The sequence below is a fragment of the Papio anubis genome, chromosome 4 (genome assembly GCF_008728515.1).
Source record: "Papio anubis isolate 15944 chromosome 4, Panubis1.0, whole genome shotgun sequence".
NCBI classification, from domain to species: domain Eukaryota; kingdom Metazoa; phylum Chordata; class Mammalia; order Primates; family Cercopithecidae; genus Papio; species Papio anubis.
The window spans coordinates 75756461-75780195 of NC_044979.1; positions in this window are offsets into that span (position 1 = coordinate 75756461).

Sequence of the window (23735 nt, forward strand, 5' to 3'; positions counted from 1 at the left end):
GTCAACTTGATTGGATTAAGGGATACCCAGATAGCTGATAAAGTGTTATTTCTGAGTATTTCCAGAAGATTGGCATTTGAATCTGTGGGCTGAGTAAGATGTAAGCAGGCATGGTCCAGTGTGGGCAAGCATTGTCCAATTGGCTAAGGGCCCACATACAGCAAAAAGGCAGAGGAAAGGTGAATTTTGCTCTCTCTCTCTCTCTCTCTTTGTCTCTCTCTCAATTTCTTCTTTAGTTGGGACACCCTTCTCTGCCCTTGGATGTTAGAACTTTAGGTTTTCTGGCCTTTGAACTCCTGGACTTGCTCGAGTAGGCCTCTGGTGTTCTCAGGCCTTCTGCCTTGGGCAGACAGTGATATGGTTTGGCTCTGTGTCCCCACCTAAATCTCATGTTGAATCCCAGTTCCCAATGCTGGGGGAGGGACGTGGTGGAAGGTGACTGGATCACAGGGGTGGATTTCCCCCTCGCTGTGCTCATGATAGTGAGTGAGTTCTCTTGAGACATGGTCATTTGAAAGTGTGTAGCCCTTCCCCCTTTGCTTCTCTTGTTCCACCGTGGTAAGATGTGCTTGCTTCCCCTTCGCCTTCTGCCGTAAGTTTCCTGAGACCTCCCAGCCATGCTTCCTGTACAGCCTGCAGAACTGTGAGTCAATTAAACCTCTTTTCTTCATAAATTACTCAGTCTCAGGTAGTTCTTTATAGCAGTGTGAGAGCAGACTAATACAGAAAATTATGCAATGGGATTCCCTCAGTCTGAGACCTTTAAACTTAGATTGAGCCATGCTACCAGCTTCCCTGGTTCTCTAGCTTGCTGTAGCCTATTGTGGGACTTCTCAGCCTCCATAACGATGTGAGCCAATTCCCATAATAGATCTCCTCTCATCTCTCTATTTATCTCTCTCTATATCCTATTAGTTCTGTCTCTCTGGAGTACCCTGACTAATACACTGACCAAATCACAATATTCTATAAGATGTTATGTACTGAAGCTTAACAGGTACTTATATTAAATCTGCAGGTATATTCTCTAAAATTGGAGTTGACTTGCTTGTCAGACGTTCAGGCTCCTCGCCTCTCTCTACTCTGGTTCTCAGTAGCTTCTTTTTCTGTCCTATAAATACAAACTGCATCCAATATATGGATATTTTAGGGAGTAATGAAGATAGCACTTCAACTTTGCCTCAGTCTCTGAAAATTTGCTCTGGACAGAAACTTATTTATTTTACTGCCTCTCTCCTCTTAGAGAGATAACAATAAATAAGGGTTAAGTGGAGGAGGGAACAGAGGTTTTGCTCAATAATTATCCTATGACTTCTCTCTTCAAAGAACAGAAGGACAAATGGTCAAATGGTGGTATAAGTGACCTCTCTCTACATCCCCACCAGGAGGACATATAATACACAAAATTTTAAAAGTGCATTTACCTTCTTGTCAGAAAAAGGATTGAGCTTTATTATTCAAAAACAAGTATTTATTGAATATCTACTATGTGCCAGGCACTGTTCTAGGTGCTCATGATGCACCAATTAACAAAATAGACAAAAAACCAAACTCGGCCTTAGTGAAGCTCACATTCCAGTAGAGTGTTACCTCCAGCATGAATGAAAGTATCGGATTCTTCCCTCAGGTGATGTTTCACTCAGAGGAAGATAAAGTTGGAGAGACACAGAGAACATGATGTGGACTAGTGGCGTCTCTGATCAGGGAGAGTGGTTTGGTAGATAAAGGGTGAATGACAGAGATCAATTCAACTGCTTTACAGTTTTGTTTGGGATAAAACCATTTAGTTCATTTTAAAAAGTGGAAAAAAATATATTTAAAAAGTAGAAAGCATAAAAATAGACAAATTTAATGAATAAGGTGATTTTCTTTCCCTCCAACAAATCTGTTTCTGTTTTTCATGTGTTAATGTAATCTGTAATCTGCCATCCCATCGGTCAGTCAGCACATCATGCTTATAGTTTTACAGTATGGCACTTCCCAGATAAGAATCCCATCCTTTCTTTTCCTCTTACATGATTTCAAGGGCTGTCTGGCAGTCAGACTGTTGAATTGATTTCAAGGATGCTTTCAGATTAGTGCCATGAAACAGGCAATTCACCTTATCTCCATAAGGCACATTACTGTCCCCCAGTGAATGACATCTGACAGAAACAGTAAAGAGTGACTTATCTAGAATCTAGCAAGTATTTCTTTTCCCAGGATGGTCTGAGAAAGGGATGTTAAAAGGAAGGCATGGCACATACGTCTTGCGTAACCACAATGAGTACATTGTAAGTCAGCCCACGCCAACCACTGTGGCTGGAAAACCTATACTATGGCACCTGTCCTTGAAGAACTGAAAAGAGTGAAATTCCATTTCAACTGAAATCGAATAAAAAGTCCAATTCGCTGGATGTTTCAAAGACAGAGCCCTCTGTAGGTTTATTCATGGGGAAGATGCAGCCCCTGAAACTATGCGTGAGACCAGAGTACATTTCTGTTGGGAGACCTTGTTGCTGAGTCTGGTGGGACCACGGAACCAGATGTACTACCAGGCATTCACTGTGGGGAAAAATAGGGTCCCAAGTTTTCCATTCAGTTATGGATGTGGTCTCTCAGAAATGCCTGTAAAAGTGCTATAGCAGGAAGAGCTTGCATACAACGATGAACTAGTCGGTTAAAGACACTGTTGGTTGCTATTTTCTGCTGGAAACAGATTGAAATCTCAGTGTAAGTAAATAATCTCATTCTGAGGCAGAGAAAGACTTTCCTAGTCCTCAGTGTGAGGCTTATTTTAGAGTTTCACATGGAGTCATAAGGTGGGTATAACTGGGAATCAGTTCCAGATTTCCACAGGATTCTGTATACTGAAAATTGCAACATCAATGGACAATAAATTAGTTCACAGCTACTCTGGCGTGGATGCGTGGGAAATGTCATCACAATGGTTGCCTCCCAATTTATAAACCAGTAGGAATTTTTTTTTCTCGGAAAATTGGACACATATGTGGCTATGATTAGCCTCATGTTTATTTTTCATTTCTAAAAAAGTATGAGTAAATGTCTACTACATTCAGTGCCCTGTGTGCCAGCATCAGTGGAGAATGGGTTTGGGCAGGGTTAATACTGTTTTTAAAAACTGATTAGTAAAAATATTTATCGGGTAAAAATTTAAAACTAAAACTTGTCCTGAACTTGAATATCCAACCTAAAATCAAACCCACCATGACTTCGTTGTGGTTAGAGGTGCTAATCAAAAATTAAGTGGATTTACTTTACTGGCGATCCCCAGTTACCACCAAAGCACCTGTAATCTGTGGATTGTGGCCCTTTCCTGTAATGCAATTCATTTGGTTCTTTCACATTTTTCCCCTTCAACCTCAACAGATTCCTGTGGCTTTTGTGTTATTTTTCATCGTTCTGATTGAATAATTATTCCCATCCCATCTTGCTCATCTCCTTCTGCATCATATCTTTTGTTGCAGATTTAAACTTGTATGCGCTCCCTCTTGTCTCTTCCCTAGTAAGTCCGCCCAGGAATGATTCTGCATGTGAATAGAAGGTGTTGACTATTCAATATGTTTTGCATGTACTGTCAGCGGCTTTATTACTGCTTCTTTCCAGGTCTTTGCCACTAAGAAGCATGAAGATGTTCATTTCAATAACTAGGCTCCTGTCATGTCACAATGGAATGGATGCCTGGGATCTGTGTGGATGCTTTGAGTCATAATGAAGGTCGTGTCTAACTTGTGTCAGCAGCAAAGTGGCAAAGAATACAGAAATACCCTCATCAGAGGATACAGAAAAAGCATCCTCAGAGTGGAAGGAACCATTTTCCCAGAAACACCAGGCTTACTAATTTCTAGTGCCCAGTGGCTCATAATCACAGTGAATGAACATGAAGTTTAAGATGGTGTAGGTGTTATTCAAAGAATACTGAAGAGCCAAGATACAACAAACTGAACTAATCTCTGAAGCCACTGTAGTATTCTCTTCTCTGCTAGCTGTCCATCAATATAAATATGGCTGCTCTGGACCTATCTCAGTTTTGGGTCATATGAAAATTATTGAAATATATAACCATTCAAAAGAGAGAGTTGAACATTGTGACAAGAAAGGATATTCCTGCTATCTTGTTAAAGGTAAATATACCATGTATTTACCATTTTGTTACACATATGCCAGACACACAAACAGGGAACAAAGAATAAAATTCTATACATCAAAATATTAGCTGGGGATATCTCTGAGTGCTAAGATTACAGAAGTATGATACTTTTCCTTATGGTCATCTTTATATCCACAGTGAATGAAAACAATGACTGTCATAGATTCTAAATTACACCACAAGCATTTCAACTTCATATATAAAGGGCCCCCAAGGGGATGGGATCTATATTAGAAACAAACAAAACAGAAAGTCCATGTTACCGTTATATGATTTCAAAAAGAGTAGCTTAGATGTTTTCGTAATGATTTAGTGGTTCTAAAGCTGAAAACAAGTTCTGATAGATTCCAAATTAGTTTAGTTTTCACGGAGACTTTCAGTGTTCCCATTCACTGTTCCAGTGTGTGTTTTGCTCATGTCTAACACTATTTTCAGTTGGTTTGGGAGGAGAAAACAAAGATTTAGAAAGGCAGTGTCATCACATTTTATAATCATATTTGGAAAATAGCAATATTTATTGTGCCCTCCTTTTAATATATATATAGATGCCTTTCTTTGGGTATATTAAAAGAATATTTTCTGCTTCTTTTATGGCTTTTTGCAAGTTGGATCTTTTTTTTTTTTCTATTTAGTGTTTTTTGATCTCCCTCCAAAACCCTTATGACAGCTGAGTTTAAGTGGTTGCTTCAGGCTACAGAAGTCAAAGATGAAATTGAATTATGCTTCCAGGCTTGGCATACAGAATCAAGAAAAATTTCATTCATTATGATTAATTAATCCAGAAACACAGTGGTAGTATTATGATTATATTGTGTCTGGAACTTGGCATACTGTCAACTGACATTTCAACAGTAAAGAAGAAAAAGGAATGGTGATTCTATGCCTAGTATATCACTCCATAATAGACAGGCTGGGAAAAAAGAAAAGAAAAAGGCAAACAGAAGACTAAGGAAGAAAAGATGTTATATATTTAGTGGGGGTGGGAGCTGGGGATGGGGAGTGGAGGTGGAGGAGAATTGAGATTCCTCTCGCTATTTATTTGCTCCTGAAGAACTCCCATGCTTTGGGATGATGAATCGCTTGCAAGATAGAGTTACCCTCAACACCATTTATTTCTGTGCTTCAATTCATAATATATGGTGTTACAGTGACAATTACTCAAATTGATAGTGACATACACCAGAGAATACGAACACACTTCCGAAATGCCTCTTAAGGAGGAAATGCTAACGTCATCAAAGCATTGTCTGCTTGTGCCCTTTTATATGGACTCCTTTCCTTTGTTGTGACAAACTTTGAAAGTGGATTACTTGGGGCTTACTATTTAGCAGGCAGGTAATTAACCTAAGGGACCAGTACTGGCTGAGGAGGGAGGCTTCTCAACGATGAGGATGATGGAGCAAGAGACAAGGGGAAAGAGAAGAAGGAGAATTAAGAGTGAATTGCTTAGCCACTGCTGCAGTAACACCAAACAACAATCACAAGCTCTCAGCAGCATACAACAAGAAGCATGCATTTATCACGCATCTATGGGTTAGCTCTATGGATCTCTGGGAGGCTCCTCATGCATATGTATGATATGCAGTCTAGCTAGAGGTCAGTTACTCTGGGCTGACTGGGATCTACTGGGTTTCCCTGCCTCAAGATGCAGGTCTGCAGGTCAGCCAGGAGGTTCTGTTCCCCATCTTCCTCAGCCCAGGCAGCTACCTGGGGTATGTTCTTCTTAGGGCAAACGCAGATGTGCAAGAGGGCAAACTCCACTTCACGAGCTCCTCAGGTGCTCATCCCTCCTACTTTCCCCTGGGAGTTAGTAGGAAGGAGAACTATGACACCCTAGTGAGAGCGTGCATGATATTACTAGGAAAAAGAACTGAGCAGTCACTCTATCATGATGGGGAGAGAGAAGAAGGGAGAATAGAGTGAGAAAGACAGGCAAGAGACTGAGACACCCAGAGACTAACAATCCCCTTCAGTTATTCCCCAACTCACAGCCAAGTAAATGAGAAACTGAGATCGGTAATGGTTTCAACCCTTCAAGATGTGGTTGTTTCTGCAGCTGGGGGCTTCATTATAATTTATTTGGGAAGATTGTTGCCGGTGACACGGTAACTCTACAGTGCACATTTCGTAGTGGGTCGCAGTCCCATCGTTGGCAGCAACTTTCTTTTCAGTATATTGGCATGAAGCTTTTTTTTTTTTTTTTTTTTTTTTTTAATTTCCTGAGCAGTGTGGGAGAAAATTTCTTTTCTGGGGGCCTGTGAATTTCCATGTGTCATTAATTTTGAATCATGCTGTCACCGTGACAGCTCAGGGGCCTTACAGATGCGAACATGAGATAAGGCAGGTAGGTGTAAGTCAGGTTGCTCTCTGAAATGTACTGTGCATAAATGCTATATATGGATGAGAACCCAAAATATACCTCCTATATAACAAAGCCAGTTAAAGACAAAGAGCACTTTAACCATTACGGCATGTATAGGAACATTTCCAGAAGAGTGGGCTCTATATCTGGTTTTATACCTATTTGTGTGACTTCATGCAAAGGAAACCCTTTATGCTACTTGAGGGATCTCATTTTCTATATCTGCAAAATGAAATGTTTCAAACATGTAGCAAAACTTACCTATATAACTAAAAGATCAACACTAAAATATTTAAGTCTATAATTTTGACTTTTACATTTACATTTTCAATGTAAACCCTCAATGTGTTTTACAAAAGCTTTGTGGTATAAGAATCTATTTCAACAGGTATATGACTTCAAGGCAATGTCACTTATCAGACTGGCTCACTGGAAGAGACAACTGGTATATTTTGTCTGCCCAGCACTCACTCACCCTTCCTTCCTTCCTTCCTTTCTTTTTTCTTTTTTTTCTTCCTTTCTTCTTTCTTTCTTCTTTTTTTTCTTTTTCTTTCTTTCTTTCCTCTTTCTTTTTCTTTTTTCTTTCTTCACTTCTTTCTTTCTTTTGTCTTTCTTTCTTTCTTTTTTTGTACATTAGCTACTTCTGGACAGTAGGAGATTCTGAGGAAATTGTCAACTGGGAGTCTACCTTCCCGCCACTGTCACCACCACTGAAGCGATCATTTGACCCTGAGGCAATGGGATTTTTCCTCCTAGAAATTTGTATCTTAAGTGGTGACCACGCAGGGATGGAATCCTGTGAACAAACTTGAAGCAGTTAGAGCTGAGCCATACAATGGTAGAGAATGAGAGAGAGAGAGAGAGAGAGAGAGAGAGAGAGAGAGAGTTAGTTCTTAGGTTCCATTACCTAAGTTCTCAGACCTGCCTTGCTTTCCACCTTTTCTACAACTTGAATGTTCTCTCTTTGGCTATGTAACTGCTCTCTCTTTCCAATAAATTGCTTTTTTTTTTTTTTTCAGCGTCTCTCTCTGTTGCCAGGCTGGAGTGCAGTGGCGCAGTCTCAGCTCACTGCAACCTTCACCTCCTGGGTTCCAGCAGTTCTCCTGCCTCAGCCTGCTGAGCAGCCAGGACTACTGGCACGGGCCACCATGCCCAGCTAATTTTTGTATTTTCAGTAGAGACGAGGTTTCACCATGTTGGCTGGGATAGTCTCGATCTCTTGACCTTGTGATCTGCCCGCCTCGGCCTCCCAAAGTGCTGGGATTACAGGCGTGAGCCACCGCGCCCAGCCAATAAATTGCTTTTTTGCTTATGTTGAACATGGTAAACTTCAGTTGCTTGCAAGCAAAAAACAGAAAACAAAAACAAAACAAAAAAACATGCTGGATAATGTGGATGGGCTGTGGGCAACTTGGGCAACTTGGAAGCCAACATCCTCATTTCTCATATTTCCTGGCACCTAGGGTTCTAGATGCAAATTAAGTTCCATCAATTCAACACATCAGTATAAGATTTAGAAGCCTGAAGTGAGGCGAGGCCATTTTCCTGTCCCTTTTTGGCTGTGTCTGCTGATAAACGTGGTTGTGAAAACCTGAGATTTCTCTGCAGCAATGTCCCAGTGTCCACACTGAGCCTTCCTTGGTGATGAGTAAAAGCACTTGTGGCAGTCTGTACCCATTAAGATTACTTTATTTGATTCTTAATTCCTGCATTATACCTCCTTTGGTACCCAGAAGCAGTGGCAGCAGAGAGGTGGCAGGTTCTTCACCCAGGCACAGCTCTCCTAGTGCCTCAGTGGTGGTAGCTGGTAGATGGTTCTGTATCATTTGGCAATCACTTTTAGGGACCCAGACTGCAGCCTGATCATTTAACACATCTAATGATTTCATAAGTACTCATTCTCTGTATTAAATTCTTCCTGCTAATGGCCTAGCACGGTGGCTCATGCCTATAATCCCAGAACTTTGGGAGGCCAAGGCAGTAGATCACTTGAGGTCAGGGGTTTGAGACCAGGCTGGCCAACATGGCAAAACCCCATCTCTACTAAAAATATAAAAATTAGCCAGGTGTGGTGGTGCACACCTGTAATCCTAGCTACTTGGGAGGCTGAGGCAGGAGAATTGCTTGAATCTGGGAGGCGGAGATTGCCGTGAGCAGAGATCATGCCACTGCACTCCAGCCTGGGCCACAGAGTGAAACTCTGCCTCAAAGAAAACAAAAGTTAAAAAAAAAAATTTTTTTTTCCTGCTAATAATACCTAAAGTGGTCTCTTTTTTGCATTGAATCCTGACTAATATAGAACTGTAACTGATACAAATTTATAAATGATCTAGAAAAAGATATATGAGACAATTAGAAATATGCAAATGAAAGCAATATAGTACAAGAGTGGTCAAATAATTTTGTGATTGAATTTCTTCTGTATCATCAACAACAGATATATTGTGAGGTAGTCAAGACTACAGGAACTAAAAAATTTGTAAGACATAGATAAGCGATGGGTTACAAAACAATTTGAATTTTACAAAGTAGTTGATGAAATTTTCTTGTATTTTTTGTCTGCTATTAAATAGTTACAGCAGACAGTTTTCTTGACATTGAAAAGCTGATTCTAAAATACGTTTGCAAGAAAAATGAATTAGGAATAGCCAAGTATGACAGAAGAGATAGTACAACCAGATGAGGGGACATACTTTACTAGATGTCAATTTATTCTAAAGTAATGATAAATAAGGTAAAATGATATCAGCACATTTAGGAAACCAACAGAAAAGAATGGAGTGTCCACGAAGAGACTCACACAATATGGAAATTTTGTATATAGCAAGTCTGGCAATAAGGATCAGAGGGGAAAGAGTGAACAAATTACTTCAATATGCTGAGAAAACTAGTTATCCTTCTGGGGGAAAAAAGCCCTACTTTATTCACACACACATATACACACCATTCTAAATGGTTTAGTGATTTGGCCATCAATGGCAAAACTTCAAAATTTTAAAACTTTGAGAAGACAAAATAGTAAAATATCTTTAAGGTTTCTGGGCAGGCCTGGGTAGGAAATTCTTTAAAAAGACAAAAAAAAAAAAAAAAAAGCACCATTGACTTTGACTGTAGTTGGTTCCTGAAATACTCAGAGGTCTAGTCAGATAAAAAGATCGGGTGTCTCAGAGATCCACCCTTCCAGGTACTCCACATGGGGCAGCAGAGTCACATCTGAATGACTGGGATGTACTGGAACACAGTTAAGGACTAAGATACAGTGTGTAGACCAGGCCTGTATGTGTGGGTGGCCAGGTAAGTGCCTCAGAGAAAAGACCTGCTACCATTCCTAAAGAACGCAGAAGGGTGGGAAGCATGAAACTCAACAGACTCTCACTATTTCAGATCTCACTGTCACTTAGTTCTATGTCCCATCAGATAATACTCAGCAATAGGGTGTTATTGTTGAGCTTACTATAAATTCTGTTTGATAAAAACCCTTGTAGGGCAGCTCTAGTTTCCATGCCTGTGGACATTTAAAACACCAAAATAACTATTAATTTTTTAAATCCCCAGGAATTAATTGTATTTTAAATGTAATATAAGATGTCTTAAAGTAAAATGGATTGGCAAAAGGCTCTATTGACGTTTTAAGGACCTAGGAAAGAAACTGATGGAAAAAAAATGTTTCCTTGGAAAGGACTGTTACATGTTACAAGGTGTAAGAAGCAGAGGTGGTGAAGTAAAGTTGGGCAGAGTCTCAGCTAGAATTCATAGACCAGAATAGCAAAAAAACAAGGGTTTGAAATGCAAATCAGTTTCTCACTTTTTATACCGTAGGAAAAGAAACTATCTTAATAAAATAGAGGTCTATCATAATAACAGTTTGAAAACAGAATGATTCACGTTTTTTAAAAAACTGTTTCTTAAAACTTTGTAAAGAAAACCACCTATAGGCTAATATTCTTGAAAAGGGACAGGTATTTTGCTTTTTACTTTAACCTATTTTAAAAGTTGGGGGACAATTTTCTCTCTCAAATATTTCTTGACATAGTAGATAAAAATTTAAATAAAGGCAAATAATATCTGTTTTTCAATACAAATATTTATAGCCACTTTATTCACAAATTCAAAAAACTGGAAACAACTCAAATGTCCATCAATGGTTAAATAAATGGTGGCATATTCACACAAGGAACTCTACTCATATCAGGGAACCCACATGTGGAACGACATAGATGAGCCTCAGACACACTATCCTGAGTGAAAGAAGTCAGATGGAAAGATTCGTACACTGTATGATTCCATTTACGGGACAATGTGAAAAAGGCTAACCTGGAACCACAAAACAGACCAGTCAAATGCAACGCTATACCTAGGAATAGGAAGGAATGCATTTTGTTGTATGTAAATCGTTCCTCAATAAACCTGATACCTACAAACTTCTGGCAGATTGGCTTTTTTATAGAGAGAGACAACAAAAAAAAAGAGAGAGAGAACATTCAAGAGTAGAGAAGGAAAAGAAAAGAGACTGATATCATGGAAAAGGGAGAGAGATTTTTGTTAAGATTCTTCGGTAAAGCAATGTAATTTCTAGTTGATTATAATAGAAGGATGGTGCTTAACTGCCCAAAATTGCCAGATACATGTCAAGGATATATTAGAGAAACAAGAATGTCCATAAACTTAGAGAACTTCCCCCAAATAAGGGTAAATAAAATATATTTAAAATAAAAGTTATGTCACTGGAGAGTAACAAAAAAATGATGCCTATTGCATTTATGTACGACACAGCTCTGTTATGAACACCTCCAGGCCAGAAGACTTGTGTTATCTGCACAGCTAAGAATAAAACAGGTGTATTCAGGACATTGCTCCCTTCCCTGCACCACCCCAGGAAAAAATCTCTTTAACGGAGGCATCTAATAACCTTAGCCCAACTATGTAAAAGTATATAGTCTTTAAAGTTAGTAGACCTGAAGTCCAGTAATTAGCATTGAAGCCTTGGGCAAATCTCCCAGCTTTCTTATATTTTTATTTTCTTGCTTATAAAATTAGGGTATTGTATAAAATGATACAAATTGTATAAAGAAGCCTGGCAAAACAAAACTGAAAAACCAGACAGGCAGAAAGACAGGCATTAAGCACCAGGAAAGTTACAAACCTTGAATATAACAGGAGTCCAGGAAGGACAAATTAAGAAGAATATGACCGAGCGTCACTCTTAAGAGTGACTACATATCTATCTGATAACTACAAGTCTACAATGCTCTAGAAAGCTAAAGTGACAGATGGCACCTAAGACAAAAAATACGTTCACTAAAGTCAAGTTGGTGGAGATGAAGCCTCTTGAGCAAGGTAAAATTCCAGTTTGAAGAAATGGGGCCTAATAACAAGGCTGCTTCTGCTGAAAGAATGGATGTGCTACGTGTGGAGTCAATGCTCCTTAAAGCACAGAGCTCCTTCCAGCACTCCTGTCTCAAGTCTACATTGTCTACATTGGTGTTGGAGATTAGGAGAGCCTGGTCCAAGTGAGGGGGTCAAGGGACTCTGTAAGAATGTGAGAGTAGCTGGGGAACCATCAACCTAAACAGTGCTGTGGTTTTTAAGACATAAAGACTCCCCCTGAAAGTAATCAATGGAAGAAGGAAGATTTCATTAGCACTTCTGTAGAACCAGAAAACATTGTCCTAGACAGGCTTTATGGCAGTGAGCCCTGAAACCTCCCTGCAAATCATTTGGGAATTCGTGTTTGTCAACAGAAAATTAAGATGCCTTTAATGGTAGTTGCTTAAATGCCGTTTCTTATTTTAACCACAGCCTCGCTTCTTGGGGAGAAATTTTCAAATTTGTCATTATTATCCTCTCTTAGAAGTGGCTCAAGGCTTTTGCTGTATGAAACGTAAACCAGAACACAACAATCAACTTCTGAATAGGATGCTAGCATCGCATATGGGGAAGCAGCGTATAAACCACAAAGGGAAGAGTATAGTGGCAGATTTGTCAGGTCTCCAATAAAAGACAATGTCTAAATTCCTGCACTAGATCTGCTTTTAGAATATTTTATGTTTTCCAAATTGGACCTAGGGTTTTCTGGAATGATGAACAGTAATATACTAAACGATGAAGTCTTAATCAGTACCACTTTGAAATTTGTACCTGAAAATTAATCAGTTGGTCCTATTCAGAATAAGAATATAATTTTGTGATGATATTGCTCATTTTACACATGGAAAAATCCCAAAACCGTTTGGGGTCATATTAGGCCATTTGTGTTTTTAAATTGTTTATTTAGATTCCAGCTCTCTAGACTTGGTTTATATGCTGTTGCTTTCCATGTAAGTTAATCTCTACATCTCTCTTCCTGGTTTTTAATAGAGTATAGTGTGTTTAAAACAACATTGGATTATGTCTCATGTTTGCCACATACTTGCAGAAAGCCACTGAGTCAGTCATGTAAACTTTCTGAGACTCTATTCAATCTGTAAGTAAGGATAATCACACCTACTTCACCATATTGTCATGAAGAGTGACCTCAGGGAACCTCTGTGCAAGACCTGGCACTCAGCAAATGTTAGCTTCCTTTCCTGGTCTACAGCTGGCCCTACCTGACCTAACCACATTTCCTACCTCTAAACCTACAACTTTCACTCAACAAGGCAAGTCTGCTGAAAGTTCCTGCCATGCTAATTCTCACTTTCTGCCTTTAGTTTTGTTATTGTGGCTCCCTATCTTTGTCTAGACTTACTGAAATTTACTTTCAATTTCTACAAATATTTGTTACTTGCCTCCTATGCAGAAGATATAAAGTTGAAAAAAATAATCAATCTCTTTCCCCATGAGCCCTTCATTCTCTTAGAAAAACAATTTATTGATACTGCGTGTTTTATTTTTCACTCAAAGTAGTTTTTATGAAGTACCCTATGTCTTTATATGTGGTGAAATTCAGGCTACAGTTAGGCTTTTGCTTGTATTTTCTGGATAATGAAATGAGATTATGGAGTTAATACTTTAAGTAATATAGTATATAATGATTTTTAAACATGATGCTGTAATTTTTCATCTATGCTATTTAAAAGTCATATTGAGGCCGGGTGCAGTGGTTCACATCTGTAATCTCAGTACTTTGGGAGGCCGAGGCAGGTGGATCACAAGGTCAGGAATTCAAGACCACCCTAGTCAAGATGATGAAACCCCAACTCTACTAAAACTACAAAAATTAGTCAAGCACAGTGGCAGGCGCCTGTAATCCTAGCTACTTGGAAGGCTGAGGCAGGAGAATTGCTTGAACCAGAGTGGCTGAGGTTGCAGTGAGCTGAGATCACGCCACTACACTCCAGCTTGGGTGACAGAGTGAGACTCCGTCTCAAAATAAGATAAAATAGAATAAAAGTCATACTGAGACAAAAATAAACAGCATTTTTAAAAATTTCCAACAGATTGTGACTGGGTAATTGATTAATTAGGAGTTAAACAAAGGACTTAGTGGTAACATGATGTAACCACAACATTCTTAAGAGGTAAGTTGCATTTATCAATTACATGAAAACTGTGTGTTTAAGTACTAGAATATATGTCAATTAATGTGATTCTTTGTCTTCAGTCAATGGAAAGTAAATCTGGTTTAACTATGTTTGAATACATGATGCCAGCCTTGTTCACATGGTTTATATTTGAACTCAAAGCTACTACCTTAATTTATTAGTTCTGGGCAGAGGCTTATCCTGTACTCTTCTAGAACATTCTCGTCGTATACCATTAATTTCCCTGTCTCGTAGACTGAACCTTATTTTTAATATTCACTAAGAAAACTTTATTTCTGGGAAAGTATAATGGAAGCTAAGATGTACTTTGTGGCAACTTTTAGTGTGGCCTGGTGTGGTAGGGAATTTTTGTTGATTTTTTTAGGTAAAAGAGAGACATACTTTCCTTGTGTGAGAAGGTTCCTTGGAAATGATGATCTTAGGCCCTTCAAGTTGCCCCTGTATCTGAGAACCTGCTGAGCATGATTACAGATCACGAGTTGGGCTTGGGTTTTCCCAAGCTGGCTGCAGAGACAACTTGTCTAGGCGCCCAGTGAACAGCCACAGCCCACAGAGAATGTGTGTTTACCCAGACCTTTTCCATGGTTTACTTCTGAAAATTGGTTCAACCACATGGGAATCTAGTTAGACTCTTGGAATTATAATCTTTGACTGGTACATGACCCAAGCATTTTTTATAGAATCTGAAAAATCAGATTGGAGCTTAGAAAATGAGAAAAGAACAGTAAGAGTCCAAATCCAAACGTCTTTGAGGTCCACCTAAAATCTACCTTTTCAAGCATGAGTTCCCACCAGCAAACTGTTCATCTTTACTGGATGTAACAGCATGGGCAGAATTGTAGTGACATAGTGAAAGATAACTTTCAGTCCTCATGCAGCTCACTGGGGAGGTAAAAGTATGTGAAAACTTTCCTTATGTATGACCTCCTATTAAACTGAATGTATTCCATCTAGATGCTTAGAAGGATAGATATTTGTAGCATACAGTTGATTTTGTAGCATACACCTGTAGTATTTCATCCATGAACCAAGCTTAGTACTATGGTTGATAGATTGAAGTGTGGGTTGATAAATAAATGCTATCTTTAGGAATCTACTATTATACCTAGATTTCTCAGTGTAAGAGGGAATAATTAAGACTGATGCTTTATTTGAAAATGCATTATATTTCTCATTAAGCATAAACCATAGTAACTAACAAAAAAAAAAGCTTATCCATAGTAGAAAGCTGGCAAAAAAAAAAAAAAAAATTGCTAAGCAATGAAGAACTTGCCTTTTCTAGTTCTCGCGTTCAGTAGCTGAAAGCAGCTCATTGCCATAAAGAAGTATTTACCAATTTTAAAAGGTCTTGGCCCATCATAGCTAGTGTTAGATTTGGAATATAGCTTTTGTTGCCAAGGTGACAAACACTTATAAATATAACACATCTTCTAATGTGCTTTTAACTTGGTATTTTTATGGCTTTTAAATCAGATACCATTAGCAAATATATTAGGTAATTTAGTTGAAAGACCATTTTCCTCTAACACTTTTTGTTACATTTCCCCAGGTATTTCAGTAAATGTCTGTTGTGACATTCTACTCCTGCTAGGCTTCCAACGTAAGGGGATACATAAAGTACATCTAGTAAAGATTAACATATATTACCTTGCCTTTTTTTGTATTGATCACTGAAAACTGTATAAAGGAGAGTTAAATTTGTAGTCTCCTTGAAGAGCAACCATTGTTCCTATTGTTATTTTGGGGTCTACACCTCCTCCCTACAAATAATAGTCTGGCTTTAAGATTCAATGCATACAGGAAAGGGTTTTGGGTACAGCAAAATAACCATATATTAACACTTCCAAAAACCTCCACACCTAAATGCTTTCCCATATATAAAGAAGGCTATGAGGAAAATAATTACAATAGACTACCTGGAGCCCTAGTATTTCCACAAGTTTAAGTTTATTGTTCCAAACAATAGACCCAACATCCCAGGCAGGGAAAGAATTAGCTCTAAATATATTCACTGAATTCTTAAAAGATGGTTTGTAAGGTGGACATATTTGTCACAGCAAAGATAAAATGAGATGAGACATATTTAAAGTCCAAATTTGCACTTCTTGTTACTTCATCAGAAATTCTTCCTGGAAGACTGTCCAAAAATTCATTCATTCTTTTTTCTTTCATTCATTCAAGCAACAGACATTTAAGAAGCGTCAGCCATGTTGCAAGCACTGGAGACAGAAAGATGAGTGAATCCCAGCCCTCAAGAAGAGTATAATCTCAGGAAAAAGGCAGGCAAATCAATGAAGTATTACAAGACACTCATAAGCGCTAAGGTAAAGACTATACACGAGGAAGGTGTCAGGGAAGAGTCTCTAAAGAGGAACGACTCTTTGCAAATTGCTTTTACAGAATCAAGATGGAAAGAATATATATTTTATTTAAACAGCAAAACTCTTGCAAGTTAGTGTTTTACATAATAAATCTAGAATTGCTGTTTCCTTACTGTGTGATCTTGAAAGCCTCTCTGTGCTTCAGTCACTCCTCCTATGTAATGTAGATAATCTTCCTTGCCACCCGCATGGCTCATAGAAGACTGTTTATAGGGATAATGGGATGCGGGTGGTGTAGCTATTTAATTTATTTGGAAAAGAAAGATGCTATGTAAACACACAGCATCCTTATTATTCCAAGCGGTAGTACTTTGGATAATTACCGTATAATGCTGCACCTTTGTGTGTGTGTGGTTTGTTTCTTTATAGAAAGGCAAGTGCTAATGTTAAGTTTCTCTAATAACTTTGGAAGCAATTTTAATCCAGCAGACAAAACAGAATAATCTTTAGAGTAAGTTAAATCCCTTTGTATTTGAGTAGATTTTGTTATTTACCAAGGTCTTAGGCAATTTCACCACAATTATGAAAAGTGGTGCCCAGCAAACCCAACTCTTCAGCAAATATCTGAAAGACACTATTGCGGACAGCCTAGCAACTTCTTCCCAACAGATACAACTCAATCGTGCATGTATGGGCGCACGTATGTGTATGTGCGTGTGTGTGTGTATGTGCGTGCGTGCACACACGCCTGAGCCTGGGGCTTGCCAGAAAGAGCTGGGAACGAGCTGAAACTGGCTAGCATACCTGAGGCAGCTGTTACACCGTGGCGCCTGGATTCTTCTCTCAGACTCCAGACTGGCTCCCCTCCTCCTCCACCTCCTTTTCATAGTCTCTAACTCTAACTGCCTTTCTTCTTCCTCCCTGCAACTTGGTCAGAGATTCCCATGGCCTGAGACTCTGGCCTTGTCCTGCCGCCAAACATTCTGGGACTGGCTGGCTGGCGAAAGAACCCACACTGGTGGGAACATGAAGTCTCAGAAAACAAAACAAAACAAACGACCCCAATAACTCTTATCTGTTTCATCTTTCCTTCCTCCCATTCATTCTCATTCTCTCTCTCTCTCTCTCTCTCTCTCTCTTTCTCTTTCTCATTTTGATTTTTGTGCTGGAGATTAGCCAGGAATTGCCATGGCAACCAGGGAAAGTGACAGTTCAAGGCAGATCTGCTCTTGGGTCCTGAAATTTGCTTTATCAACAAGAAAGTGTCTATCAACTTGACCTGGGGCTTGCCAAGGCAGTCCAGCCATTCACAAATAAAAGAGGCAGCCTGTTTAAGGAGCCCATACGAATCCCTCCTTTTCCCGCAGAAGTATGCTGCTCCAGGAGATGCCAAAAGAGCAGGGAGGTTAATAGTAAATAGAAGAGTCTTTTTAAAAACATTAGACAACAAGAAACTTTACTTTTTCAGTTCAGTCTGGCCTCTCATAGTTTGAGGTAGATTTCCATAGGCTGTCACTGGAATTGGATAGAATTGGTAGAGGCAATGAGAGTGAAATGTTCCCAGGATGAAAACAATGCCAATGCCGAACCAGCAGGGGAAAAGCAAAGAACCCTAGACCCCTGGAGGCCCTGGTGCCTTTGACAAGGGGTACAAGGTATGTATCGGCAGTGGAAAGGCCAATGATGCTAATCCTAAGAAACAGGATCTGGTTACATTTCAGGGACTCAGGGCCCACTGACAGAAAAGAGCAATTACTTATAGTCATATTTTTTTTTAATTTGACAAAGATCCCAATCATGATGGATTAGGTACATTTAATATCTCAATTAATAAGCCCTCTACAATAGTAACATGTCAACTTGGTTCAAGAAATCCACTCCAGTTGATAGTCATCCAGGAAACGTCTTTCATACCCACATATTAAATTTAATCTGCCACCCCTGTTTTGTAAGACTTTGTATTCATCTGCTGAAGAAAAGATGCTTATTTTATCATTCCAATTTAACAGCTTGCTTAGCAAAGTTGATAGGTAGGAGTTTAGAAGATATTCATTGAATGCCTATTTTGTATATTTACAAAAGAGGTAGATTTAAGGGAGTTACCCAGAAGCAATATTTTTTTGTCCCACTGTTATCCTATTGGTCTTCCTTTCATTCGGCAGATTTATCTGTCATGAAGAATTTAAGTTTCATATTTTCCTCTGTCAGTTGTGAAAAGGCCTGTCAGCTGGGGCTTACACTACAGTTTGCCAAAAGGCCTATAGCACACAATGACAATACAATCTTATATTTGTGCTCCCAGTCTCCAGATAATCCCCCACTTTCCTCCTCTGCAGCCTAGTTATGATCAGGTTTAAGTTGCATATTGTGTTTTTAGCCAGATTTTGCTGATAAATGCTATCAGCAAGACTGAAATGAAATACAGCAGGTTTAGCTCTTATTACCAGTGTAAAACATGCCTTGCGAGTTTTGTGTGTGATATGGAGACAGTAGTTGCATAAAACCATTTAATTCACAGAAACTAAATATAGGAATGTTAATGGTTTTGGCTTTTATCCATTGAATGTTCGAAAAGCCTTTATTCGTATACCTCAAAGTATAGAAATTTGATTAACATTGTATGGAGATGTGCCTGAGATACCAGGCCATTTGTCACATTGTTTCCAGTATGGACGCAATTTTGAAAGAAAACTGTGCAGAGTCTTCACATTATTTATCAATACCCTCAAACACAAGAGGATATTGTTTGTACCATTTTTATGTGCCATTTTTATTCTGAGTTCACATATATAACCAATCTAAGAAAGATTTTCATTACCCACATCCCTACAGAAACTACTGCATTCTCATTAAATAGAAACCATATAAATAAGTGGAGGCCTGAAAACCATTCTTTTCAGAACCTGCTGAGTCTGCAGCAAAATGTGAAGGACTAGTACATTAGAAAAATGTACCATTGTCTCAGCCAAAGAGACAGAAGGGTTAATCATCATTCCTAGAACTCCGGAGTGGAACAAAAGCTTGCAGCCTGACACCAAAATAACATCACAATGAAAAGTAAAATTGCTTCTAAGGCTAAATTGCTTCATTTGAAAATTGTAGTGATACTGAGAACAATTATGTCACTTAAACTTTTACAATTTTGTTTTTATAAATCAGTTATAAAACTATCATGTGGTTTACATGCAATTATTTAATAAGGGCATTTGTAATTGTCCAACATAATCAATTATGCTTCAATCAGGCTCTTCTCTGAGACTGTATTTTTGTTAGCATCTAATTCTTTCTTACGGTAATACATACTTTTCGAAACAACCAAATAAAAATCATTGTTTTCCAGAAAAGTTCTTCCCTCCCACTTGATTGTAAAGCATTTCCCCACCGCAAACTGAAACTCAGAATTCTTTTTTTCCCCTTGTCTTAGAAACTAAACATCTACTCAAAGCATGAGAAGGGAAAACACATTGTTAAATAATAGGGGAAGTAAAAGTTGGTTCTTCAAGAGCCGTGATAGTGTTATCAAGTGTGTTTTTCGAGCTGAGACAGGGGCTGGAGCCTGGGGAGCATGGAGTGGTGCCCGTGAGTTACTCAGCAGGAGCCATGACAATGTTGGTTCCACAAGTCACAGATCATGACTTTGATTTTCTGAGGAGGAGGAGGATTAATTATGGGCTGAGTGTAGGGACACTCAGGCCTCTCAGAGACTATAGGATTTTATAGTTGCTGTGTTGTGCAATTTGTGGGCTATTTGGTCCACTTTGGACAGCCTAGAGAGCTATGTTTTCCCTCCAGATTTTAACTGAAGTCTCCGCTACTGCCTTATCCCTGTGTTTTGCCTGGTTTATCCTGATAGGTTGATCTCTATACTCACTGGCATGACCAAGAGGCTTCTCATGGAGCTAGGCTCTCAGCTTCTACTTCCTCTCTCTCTACCCTTTTTCTCTTCTGTGAACAGACTCTTCCTTACTTTGACCTCTCTTTTGCTAAAGATTTTCACCACTTTATGGATGATATCAACCCTCTTCTCTCTCTGCTGTGCATCCTGCCATAAAAGGTAATGTTCCTACTTAAAAGCATTCCCTCATTTCAGATCATTCTTCAAGGGAATGGGTGAGTCCTGCCAGTGACTAGAAGAGGTTTAGCTTCAGCCACATGGATTCAGCATAAACTGGAACAGAGATCCCCACAAAAGCTTCACCATACAAGAGCCAGTGAGTTCGTTGTTTTGAAACCCAAATCAGCTAGTATATCTTCCTAGCTTAAAACCAGCTCATGGCATTCCCTCATTTTAGGGCGTAAGTCGAATGTCCTGTGTTCTCTATCCCATCTAGTTCTAGTTTTTGAGTTTTTCTCACATCTTCCTTTCCGTCACTCTTTGTTCCAGCCACATGGGCCTTCTCTCTAAATCATCTACTTCCTCCACCAGCCCAAGGCCTGTCTGCTTGCTGTTCCCTCTGCTTCTGAGGCTTTCCCACCCCAGCCCAGCCCAGACCTCATATTTCTTACCAGACCAAGTCTTACTCATTCCTCTTTCCCCTTTCAGACCAAACATGACTATGGGAAAACCAACACTGATACCCTGAGTCAAGCAGGTTCTCCCTCTTCTATGCTCTTACAGGATGATGGACCTTTCCTTCAAATTATTTATTACCCTTGTAATGTTATATTTCTTTGTTCTATTATTTGATCATTATCCCATTCCAATGGTCCTTTCTTGAGAACGGGGATTTTATCTTTGCTTTTCCTTATCTCTGTACACTATAGATACTCGGCTTTTATCTGTTGAGTGAATGAACTCTTTGGAGTTCATAGAAATTTTGTCCCAAAAAACACAGCAAGTAAATTTCCTAAACCTGGGTCAAGCAGTAAGGTTTTGAGAGCACCCTCATATGTGTTCATGGAGAAATATACAATGACAAATTGAAAACAGCCTAACCATCAAAGAAGAACAAATAAATAAATTGCTGTATGTTCATAAAACATAACACCATGCAGCAGTTAAAATTAACGAATTAGGGCCATATGCATGCACCTGGCTAAATCCTCAAAGCACATACATAAAATGTGGTCATAATACAAAGTATATGTCTCAGTTTATTTTGCCTAGAATCCATGTAAGGGGTAGTCAGAAACACAACAATGTAATACAGGTAAATATAAAGACTGGGGATGAAATCTAGAAAGAGTGGGAATATGGGGTCATCAAAGTTCTTTCCCTCTCTTCCATGTCATTCCCCAGCCAGATTACAGTAGGAGGAGTATAATCAATCTCTGCCCTTTTTGTCCACAGCTCTACTGTTTATCTTCTGGGGCAATTCTTATTTGTACTTGGAAACAAATGCATCTCAACAGGGTAAAGATTAGAGAATCATTTATAAATGGAAAATGTAGAAGGAAATAAACTAGAGAATAATAATAATATAAAGAGAATCAATAATCAATATGAAAATGTTGAATTTAGTTCCTATTTTGAAATATTCTATGAAACTAAGTTTGAAAAACAAAAACAAATAAAATCAAAGAAGATTTAGAATATCCCAGAGGCCTAACAGAAAGTTGAAAATTAAGTAAAATAGATAAGAATTTTCCAAGACCCTGCTCTTGACTCTAGACAGGGAGACATTAGGCATAGAAATGTCTAATGCATATGGCTTTACTCACAGTGTAAGCTGCCTCTTTTTTGTGTATGTATAGAATTGGAAAGTTTTAGAGACCACTCTTTCCTAAAATATTGTCCTTACTCATTTTCCTATAATGCCTTCATATCCACTTTCCTTATTGACTTTGAGTCAATGCACTGAAGAGTCCTCCAAAAACCACAGAATTTTAGAATAACAGAAAGGCCTTTTTTATTTTTTATTTATTTATTTTTTTGATTAGATAAGGAAACTGATGCTTGAAAGTTAAGGGAACTTTGGAAGGCCACCCACTGTAGCCCAGCAGTCTGGGAACCAGAACCCAGAAATCTTCATTCCTGTCCCATTTTTCTGCCCAACACTCCACATTGTCATGTTATTATCTGTGGGCCATTGAGTTAAGCCTGTAGCCTTTGTTAATGCTATGCATTGCATTCGTTTGGCTAGGCAGTCACCCAGCTTGTACCTGAGTGGAAAAGAAAATATAAAATCCAATGAGGAGTGGTGTACACATACAATGGAATATTATTCAGCCTTAAAAAGAATGAAATTCTGATGCATGATACAACATGGATGAACCTTGATGACATTATGCTAAGCCAGATACAAAAGGACAACATTGTGTGATTCCACTGATGTGAGGTACCCACAGGAATCATATTCACAGGGACAGGAAGTTGGATGGTAGTTGTCAGGGGTTGGAGAATGGCAGCATGGTGAGTTAGTGTTTAACTGGAACAGAGTTTCAGGTTGGAAGAGGAAAATGTTCTGTAGATGAACAGCAGTAACGGTTGCACAAGGTGATTGTACTTAATGCCACTGAACTGTACACTTAAAATGGTTAAAATGTTAAGTTTTATGTTATGTTTTACTACCATTTTTTAAAGAAAATCAGATGAGGAGCCATGAATTATGAGTTCCAGCCGAGGAAAGCACACTTGGTGGGAATTCTAGGCATCTAGAAGGTACTGGGAAAATACTAAGTACTTAAGGTAGGTGGGAAGAGGGCAAAGGGAGGAAATGAGAAAGGTCTATTATCTAGACCAGCATAGTCCACTGGGACTTTCTGCCATGTTAGAAGTGGTCTGCATCTGTGCTGTGCAGTGTGGCAGCCAGGAGCCACTAGCCACAAGTGGCTATTGAGCACATGAAATGTGGCTCACGAGATAAGAAACTGAATCTTTAACTTAATTTGATTTAACTAACTTACATTTAAGTATCATGGGTCTAGACTTCCTATTGTTGGTGATTTCAGTAAAAGTACTTTTTATAAATTCAAGCACCCTTCACTCATTCCTTCAGTTACAGTTAGGAGGTATAATGCATCTCTTGTGTGCTAGACTCTTGCTAGGCAATTGAGGTAATAGTGAGCAACAGGAATGCTCTACACTGCTGGTAGGAGTATCAATAATTAGTATCAATAATTATAAGCCCTGCAAGAAACAAGGTGACGGTATGTCTTGAGGTGAAAGACATACCTTTCACCCAGAGTTTGTAGACCCTAGAGAAACCCTCATAGCTGCTCAAGGAAGCATGGACATGCAAAATCAGGAAAGGCCTATCAAGCAATGAAAGAAGAGATAAATTAGACTTATGCTCATAAAACAATACTATGCAGTGGTTAAAACTAATGAATGAGTGCCACATCTACCTATGTGGCTAAATTCCAAAAACACAACAGTGAGCAAAAAGAAAACTTCAACTGCAAGAGGATACACACAGGATGATATCATTATCATTTTT